The following is a 10,012-nucleotide window of genomic DNA, read 5'->3' on the forward strand; positions in this document are numbered from 1 at the left end:
GCAGGAAAGAATGTCCAATGGAAAAAAGACAGCCTCTTCAATAAATGGTGCTGGGAAAATTGGACAGCCACATGCAGAAAAATTAAATTGGACCATTTCCTTACACCATACATGAAAATAGACTGGAAATGGATGAAGAAGCATAATGTGAGAAAGGAATCCATCAAAATCCTTGAGGAGAGAACAGGTAGCAACCTCTTTGACCTCAGCAGCAGCAACTTCTTCCTAGGAACATCGCCAAAGGCAAGGGAAGCAAGGGCAAGAATGAACTATTGGGATTTCATCAGATCAAAAAGCTTTTGCACAGCAAAGAAAACAGTTAACAAAGCCAAAAGATGACTGTCAGAAGTTATCTGGGAGAAGATATTTACAAATGTCATACCAGATAAAGGGACAGTATCCAAAATCTATAAAGAGCTTATCAAACGCAACACCCTAAGAACAAATAATCCAATGAAGAAATGGGCAGAGGACATGAACAGACATTTCTGCAAAGAATACATCCAAATGGCCAACAGACACATGAAAAAATGCTCCACATCACTCGGCATCAGGGAAATACAAATCAAAACCAGAATGAGATACCACCTCACACCTTTCAGAGTCAGTCAATGACAGATGCTGGCGAGGATGTGGAGAAAGGGCAACCTCCTACACTGTACGTGGGAATGCAAGCTGGTGCAACCACTCTGGAAAACAGCATGGAGGTGCCTCAAAAAGCTGAAAATAGAACTACCCTATGACCCAGTTCTTGTAGTATTGGGTATATACCCTACAGATACAAACGTGGCATTCTGAAGGGGCACATGCACCCAAATGTTTATAGCAGCAATGTCCACAATAGTTAAACTATGGAAAGAACCTAAATGTCCTTCAGCAGATGAATCAATAAATAAGATGTGGTATATTTGTACAATGGAATACTATGCAGCCATCAAAAGAAATGAAATCCTGCTATTTGTGATGACGTGGATGGAACTAGAGGGTATTATGCTTGGCAAAATAAATCAATCTGAGAAAGACAACTATCATGTGATCTCCCTGATATGATGAAGTGGAGATGCAACATAGGCAGTTTCGGGCGTACGAAAAGAAAAATAAAAGAAGATGGGATTGGGAGGGAGACAAACCATAAAAGACTGAATCTCACAAAACAGACTGAGTGTTGCTGGGGAGAGGTGTGTTGGGAGAGGATGGTGGGGGTATGGACATTGGGGAGGGCAGGTGCTATGGTGAGTGATGGTGAGTGCTGTGAAATGTGTAAACCTGGTGATTCACAGACCTGTACCCCTAGGGATAAAAACACATTATATGTTTATAAAAAATTTTGAAAAAAAATTTTAAAAATCCATTAAAGAAAAAACACATATTGCAAGCCCAGAGCTAATCTCATATTCAATCAAAAAAAGTTTGAAAGTTTTCCTTTTAAAGATCAGAAAAAAGACAAGTGTGTCCACTTTCACTACTCTCATTTGACATAGTACTGGATGTCCTAGCCAGAGAAACAAGGAACACAAAGAAATAAGAGACTCCAAAAAAAAAAAAAAAAAAAGCAAGAAGTAAAATTTTCTTGTTTTGGATAACATGAACTTACATGTTAAAAAATCCTAAAAACTTCACAAAAAAATTTGAATAAACAAATTTAGTAAAGCCTCCAAATACAAGATCAATATATAAAAGACAAGAATTTTGTTTTGTTTCATTTTTTAAAAATATGGAATGCTTCCCAGTTTTTCATGTCATCCTTGTTCCATGATCACGCTAATCTTCTCTGCATCATTCCAATTTTAGTATATGAGCTGCCAAAGTAAGCACAAGACAGGAGCATTTTAACACTCTAATGATGAACTATCTGAAAAAATAAATAAAACCATCTAATTCACAATAGCATCAAAAATAATAAAATACTTAGGAATAGATTTAACTAAGAAGATGAAAGATCTGTACTCCATAAACTATGACATTGATAAAGAAATTGAAGGAGACACAAATGGAAAGATAGCTCATATTTATGAATGGTAAGAATTAACATTGTTAAAATGTCCATATTACCGAAAACCATCTGTAAATCCAATTCCTATCAAAAATCGAATGTTAGGGGCACCTGGGTGGCTCAGTGGGTTAAGCCGCTGCCTTCGGCTCAGGTCATGATACCAGGGTGCTGGGATTGAGCCCCGCATCAGGCTTTCTGCTCAGCAGGATGCCTGCTTCCTCTTCTCTCTCTGCCTGCCTCTCTGCCTGCTTGTCATCTCTCTCTGTCAAATAAATAAATTAAAAATCTTTAAAAAAAATCCAATATTATTTTTTTACAGAAGTAAGTAAAGAATCCTAAAATTTATATGAGACCATAAAAGACAACAAATAATCAAAGCAGTTCTGAGAAAGAATGAAGAAGAGAAATTACACTTCTTGATTTGAAACTATACTACAAAGCCCTCATGCTCAAAATAATAAAGTATACTGGCATAAAAACAGACCAATAAACAAGTAGAACAGAATTGAGAGTCCAGAAATAAATCCTTTCATACAGTCACCTAATATTTGACAGGGGCCCACATATGTAATGGGTAAAGATAGTCTGTTCAATAAATGATATTTAAAACTGAATAGTCACATAAACAGTATGAAACTGGAACCTTATATCACTCATAAGTCTTAACTTGAAATAGATTAAAGACTTAAAGGTGATGCATGAAACTAAATTTCCTAAAGGAAAACATAGGAAAAATTCTCCTTGACATTGGTCTTGCCAATAGTTTGTTGGATACCAGACCAAAAACACAAGCAAAAAAAAGCAAAAATAAATAAATGGTATTACATCAAACTAAAGTTTCTGCATTGCCAAAAAAAAAAAAAAAAAAGAGAAAGAAGGAAAACACAATCCACAAAATGTAAGAAAACACTTACAAATCTTATATCTGAAAAGAGGTTAATAACCAACAGATACAAATAGAAAAAAATATATAATTAAAAAAATAGCAAAAGGATCTCAATAGACTTTTTTTTTCAAAAAAGTTATATAAATGACCAACAGGAGCATTAAAAAGTGCTCAACGTAAAAAACTCAGGGCAAAGTCATTTTGTTGTTGTTGTTGTTGTTTACCTCTGAAAAACACAGCAAGATATTACTACCCATTAGAATATATACTACCAAAAAATTGAAACTAACAAATTTTGGTAAATATTGGGGAAAATGGTGAACTTAGGCAATGTGATAGGGATATAAATTTGTATGGAAAACAGTATGGAGATTATTCATGTTATTAAAAGTAAAATTACCATATGATTCAGTAATCCCACTTCTAGGTATATATCTAAAGGAAACGAAGTCACTGTTCAAAGACATATCTGCACTCTTATGTTTATTATAAAATTATTAACTCTAAGCAAGAGATGGAAATAACTTCAGTATCCATTAATGGATGAATGATTAAAATAAGTATGGTAAATATATCCTATGGAATACTACTTAACCATGAAAAATTAAGAAATACTGCCATTTACAACAGCATGGATGGATCTTGAAGGTATTATACTAAGTGAAATATTTCAAAGATTTTATATATTTTTTTAATTTATGTGTTATGATATCCCTTACATACAGAATCTGAGGAAAAGGCAAACTAATGGAAACTTAGAGTTGAGTTGACAAGGGGTGAACCTGGGGTGGAGTAAGGTGGTCAAAGGGTGCAAACTTGCAACTATAATATGAAAAAGTTCTGGGGATCTAATGTACAGCATGATGATCATAGTTAATAAAATATACATACTTTTTTTATTGTGCTTCCCTTTATTAAACTTTGCATATATCACATTCTTACAAGTTGAAAGTTTACAGCAATCTTGTATAAGAGGTCTGCTGCCACCATTTTTCTAACAACATTTGTTCATTTTGTGTCTCTCTGTCACATGTTGGTAATTCTTGCAATATTTCAAGTTTTTTCATTATTATTGTATTTGTTATGGTGATCTGTGATCAGTAATTATGACCCACTGAAAACTCAGAACTAGTTTACTTAAGGTATATACATTGTTTTTCTTTAAAAACATAATGCTTTTGAACAGTACAGTATAGTGTTTATTTTTTATATGCACTGGGAAACATAACTTTTTATATGCACTGGGAAACCAAAAAAAATAATAATTTGACTTAGTTTATTGAGATAATCACTTTATTGAGGCAGTCTGGAACAAAACCCACAAGACCTCTGAAGTTTATCTCTACTATACTATATACATAAAAGTTGCTAAGAGAGTAGATCTTAAAATTCCTTACGACACATGCATAAAAAACAGTGGCAACTATACGAGATAGTAGATGTATTAATATTTTTATGTAGATTATATTGCAATAAAGATGTATACCAATTTATCAAATTGTACAAAATTTACACAATGTTAAAAGTTTTCAATGTTATAAGAAATCATTTCTTAAATTTACAAATTATAATATGTCGATTTTTTTTCAATAAAGCTGGAAAAAACTTTTTGTAGAATTAATCCATTTTTCAAAAAAGGAAGTAAGGAAGTAGAAACTGCAACTAACTATGAAATAATAGAATATAAAATCCATTTTCGTTATATACACTGTGACAAAAACTATTACTTAGTTTACAATGAAGGAGTACTTATGAAGCATGAAGGATGGTCTATAAATAAGGCTTAAAGAGCTCAGTTTTAAGGTTTAAATTTAAAATCTTCTTTTGAAATACTAAACTGACCACCCAGTTTTCCAAACTTAAATGTCTTAACTGCATGAATTTATTTCATACAACTCTATCATCTAGTTTCATAAGAAAGCAGCATGCAAATTTTGAATAAGACAGACTTGCTTAAGTTTCTTTATGTTCAACAGTAAAGGATACCTCCCTAAAAATAAATAAAAGAAAAATCAGCATATTTATTATGATAATTATTATTCATAATGAGATTCATATTGAATTAGGGAATATATATCCTCAGAGGGGGTAAAGTAAAATGAAATTTATCTTGGTAAATGTGTCTATGAATAGTCAATACAATGCCTCAATATAAATGAATATTACCATTTTGAACAATTTAATTACTATTATTAGAATTATTATAAGCATAAAAATAGCTATCATTTTAGCATGGAGTATGAGACTCTCATGCTCCATGCTTCATCACATCCACACAACAACTCTGCATAATAAGTATTATCATCACCATTTCATGGGTGAAAAAACTGAGGCTAACACATTTAGATAACTGGTTTATGATTACATGGCTAGGAAAGATGCATCACACTAATTTAGGCTTTATGATTTCAGAATTGTACTCTTTCCACTGCACATTCTATTACTCTGTAAATACTTGGCCTGTTTTCATTTAGTTCTTTAATTTTATTCATGTGGTGATGGCTTAAAGCTTCATTTAAAGGAAGCTTAAAAAATTCATTTAACCAAAAGCTCCCAAGAATTAAAAATGTCATGGATCTAATGTAGACATGGATAGCATTAGTTAATGGGAAACTCTATATTTTCCACTCTAGTGAAATAACAATCAGAGTATTTTTCTAAGTTTTAGTCTCTGAGTGTTCAAAAGGACTTTGTTAAAATAGAAATATTTAGACAAAGGTGATCAAAAGTCTGGATCAGGTCACCTTAAGATAAATATTAGGAAACTGAGGAAACAAATGGAGATTTGAACACTGAGCTATGATGTAATGAATGGTTTCAAGTATTTAGTAGAGTATAGAAAAGCTCTTTAAAGCCTGGTCTTAGCCTTGCATTGAAGCTTCTGGGATATCTGTCTACTATCATCTATCATCTATCTATCTAGATATAAATTTGAAAACTTTTTTAACTTAAAGATTTTGAGAAATAGAACATAATCAGCACCATAGTAGATCTGTTTATGATAACAACCTAGCCCGTCCTCCCAGTTTGTTAATATTCTCTCTTATTTAATGTAACATTGTGCAAACAGACCACTACTGATCTGCCGTTATGAATGAAATAGCTATAATCATCTGTTTGCATATCCTGGTGAAAATATTCATTTAGTTCCATGTTGTATTTCTAGGAATGGACCAAATTTTTATTTTTATTTTTAAGTTTTTTAAATATTGTCCAACTTACTTCAAATGTTTTTATTATGGGCACTTTCATTCTTTCACATTCTTGCAAGACAATTTTACTGTTGTCCTATATGGTAAGTGTGTAATAGCATGTCATTTTAGGTTTTAATTTATTTTTAATTTAATTTGATTTAATTCCAGATTCATAATAAAGATAAACAGTTTTTATATATGAGTGGCCATTTGGATTACCCTTTCTGTAAAGTACATGCTCAAATCTTTTGATATCTTAACATTGTGTCATACTGACTTCTTTAATAGTAGATTTTCTGAATGAAATTTTAGCTGTGTAGGTCTTCTCTATTTTATTTTGAACTTGTTTTCATTTCAAAATCTTTATATTTATTTTCATAATCTGCTTTTGTTTTGCTTTGTTTATTATCTATCTATCTATCTATTTATTTGCCAGCAAGAGAGAGCGAGCAAGTGACAGCACAGGGAGGGATAGAAAAAGAAGGGAAAAGAATCTTAAGCAGGCTCCAGGCTCAGCACAGAGCCCAACTCTGGGCTCTATTTCACAACCCTGACATCATGACCTGAGCCAAAATGAAAAAAATAAAATAAAATTAAGGTGTTAAAAAAAAAGAAAAAGAATTGGAGGTTTAATTAAGTGAGCCACCCAGGCACCCCTGTCATATCTTTAAAGTTCTAGAGTATCCATTTGGTTCATTTATAAAACCTTTCTCAATATCATTTTTAGTTTCAGATTTTTGTTCAATTTGCTTCCCCTCTCATTTCTTTGAGCAGAGTAATCAAGCCATTTTACAATCTTTATTGATCATTTTAAAATCATACTTAATCCCATTTTGTCTATCAAATCTTGTTAATGGTTTTTCTTTGTGTGCTTTGTTACATTTTGCTATGTTCAAGACATTATATTTGAAACTCTTATTGAGTAGGGATAATTAAGAGCTATAATAATGGTATGGTCCTCCTTGGCAGGATTTTCCCTTATATCTGAGATTCTACAAGACAATCATACTCCAAATTCAGTTATTGACTTTCTCAGTTTACACAGAAGGCAAGGTAGGCTATAGTCTTATTTCTGCTTCTCCTTTTGCTTTGGGGATCTCAACTTAAATTTGGGTTGTACCAAAGTCCTCAAATTTGATTGCTGCTGGATTTTGAATTTTGTTTCTCTAGTATCAAGAGTCTATAAACAACACAGATCAGTGTGTTTTAGCAGTTTCAAATGCTCTCATAGCTAAAATGGCTTTAGGGCATATATCTCTAGGCTCTCATTGTATTTCCTATTTTGGCCCAGTAATCCCTCACTTATTTTTATAATCATTCTGATATTTTTAACTTTCAAAGCTATTTTGTCTGGATTTTTAGTTGTCTTAAGTAGGAGTTTTTAGATCACTATTACTAGAAGCAACAACAAATATACATGAAAATATCTGCAGTAGTTTATCACATCTTTATGGCTTTGAACTTCCATAAGCTGAGGCATCCTTCTCTAATCACTTAGGCAAACTCCAATTTACCCTTTAAAACAACACAAGAATTGCTTCATTTCAGAACATGTTCAGGGATGACTCTTCCCCACTGTTCTTACCAACATTCCCACACACTCTTTGCTACCCACACCTTGTTTACGAACTTTCATTAGGTATATCAGCGTGACCAGAATTTTGCTCTATTGTATTTTTGTCCTTTAGAGCTTTAATTAAATATGAATTCCATAGAAAGTCTGTCCCTTTTCTTTCAAACCTGGGTTAGTTATTTCTTCTCATTCTTTGTCAGAAGTTACTTTATTAGAGAAACTTATAGCTCTATTGTGACTTTGGAGCCTTTACAGTCTTTTGACTGGAAAAATCACCCATCCCTGAGATTTTTACGCAGCTTCCTAGCTGATATTATTCAGAAATATGTTCCAAACAGACTTTTTCAGGGAGGCCCTTTCGGACCACTCAGTTAAAAAACCTCTTCTCAATCACTGCTCTTTTTAAAATGTGCTTTTTTAGTTCAAATATGCATCCCTATTAAAGAAAAACCAGTACGATATTTTTTAAAAGTTGGCTTACCTATTATCTATCTCTCCCATTAAAATGATTCCTCTGTGCTGGGGTTTTGTAGTGCTCATCTTAGGCCAGGCACTCAATAAATTGTCTCTGAATGATTGAATTGTTTGACTCCCTTGCTAGATTCTCAACTTCATGAGGCCAAGGATTGTTCTATTCAGTCCTTCGTTATCTTCAATGTCTGTTATATTGCAGTCACTTACGTGACTAATGGGAAAAATCACAGAAAGAAAGAGTTAAAACTACAGAAAAACCCTGTAGGTTCAATAACACAAAGCTTTCTAAAATTATTTAGCTCAGGAATTGAATACTGGCTGCACTTTTGATTTTTTTTAAATGGTATTGAATTTAATTTAAATGGAAATACATGAATGGTAGAATAATTTAAAAACTATAAAAGCAACTTGCTCCTTAAAGTAAGAATTATATAGGGCATCTATTCTAGAGCAAAATTTTCAAATGTCAAACATCTGAAAGCATAGAAGGAGAAGTAAGTGTGTGAATTGTACTTCAATGCTCTTTTCTTCATATTCAGCAAACAGCTTCCTTCACACCTTTCCAATTTTTTCGACTCTTTTGACAAAGCCTTCAGAGGAGTTACTGCTGATGACAACCATCAGAGCCTAACAGGAGAAATTTTATAAAGAAACATAATAGCATGTTTTTCCCAAATTGTTAAGGATATGGTGAAGCTCTGTCGGATTCAAAGGAGGAATGTGCAATTCCATGTTATATATAATGATAACTTATTTTAATAGTGGCTTTGTAATTTTTCAAATATATCCATTTACTGAAGCCACTATCAAATAAACAAAACCAAACAAATTAACAGGGGTTCGAGACAGAAATTATCTAATCTAAAAATAGCACATGTTCACAGAATACCCAACACATATCCCAAGTACTACTATAGGTTTCAAGTAATAGTCAAAACAGTAGTAAAAATGATTCAGACCCTACCAGTCAAATCATAAATGGGACCTTAACTGTAAATCCTTATCTTTAGATCAAAGCGGGAAATTGGGTGCTGAAGATACATTATAGAACTAATATGTTATAGAACTCCTCTGAAATGAGTCATTTATTCCATCACTTTTCCTGCACAGCTGCTGACCCATGTTTTGGTTCCTGGAAATAGCTTCTACCCTGTCATACTTCTTAAAAGCACATATATTGATAACTCTACTCATTCCTCCATTCTTTTGTGACTGTCTCTGTGTTAAAATGTGGAGTCAGCTGACTCACTTGTGGTGGTAATAAAGTAGATGAGTTTGCAAAGTATTTTGTTATTTCTAAAAATGCAAAAACCAAATTACATTGAAATCCTAAGGGGTGTTTCAGGGAGAGCTGTAGGATGTGGTTTCTTGTGTAATCCACAGAGATTAGCTCCAACACATATTTAAGCTCTCCTCTAGGAGCAACCTTAGTGGTAAAGCAAGAAGATAAACAGATGCATACACACCCTGGCACAAAATTATCACTTATGTTTGGCTTCCTAGTCTCCTCGTGTTACTTATTTATCTTAACTTCTCTCTGAAATCAGGGAACACAGAATCTCAATCAGTTGACATTTTTCTACTGAATTACCCAATAGTCTGATCATACCCCTAAGACTTTTTAAAATTATTTCACTCATAATCCCAAATCTGCTTTGCATCCTCATCTTAGTACACTGTAATTTGATTTCAAAATGAGGACAGTTGTCAGTAATGCCACATTCATTCATCTATTTTACAATTCCATGTTCTTATAACTATGAAGATATGTTAATAACATCTATTCCAATAAGCCACCCTCAATTTATTATCATGAAACAAGATCTCAAGAAAGAGAATTCAAAATCATCCATGTATTTGCAACTTATTGCAATAAAGCCTTTATCAATAGA

At 32.8% G+C, this 10,012-nt stretch overlaps 1 non-coding gene across 1 annotated transcript; it reads right to left on the reverse strand.

Moving 5' to 3' along the window:
- Window positions 1-1,708: 1,708 nt before the first annotated feature.
- On the reverse strand, window positions 1,709-1,815 carry LOC131815375 (U6 spliceosomal RNA). Its single transcript, XR_009347691.1, has one exon. It is a non-coding gene; the product is annotated as a U6 spliceosomal RNA (small nuclear RNA).
- Between the last annotated feature and the right edge of the window lie 8,197 nt (window positions 1,816-10,012).

Source organism: Mustela lutreola, chromosome 14, assembly GCF_030435805.1.
Source record: "Mustela lutreola isolate mMusLut2 chromosome 14, mMusLut2.pri, whole genome shotgun sequence".
NCBI lineage: Eukaryota > Metazoa > Chordata > Mammalia > Carnivora > Mustelidae > Mustela > Mustela lutreola.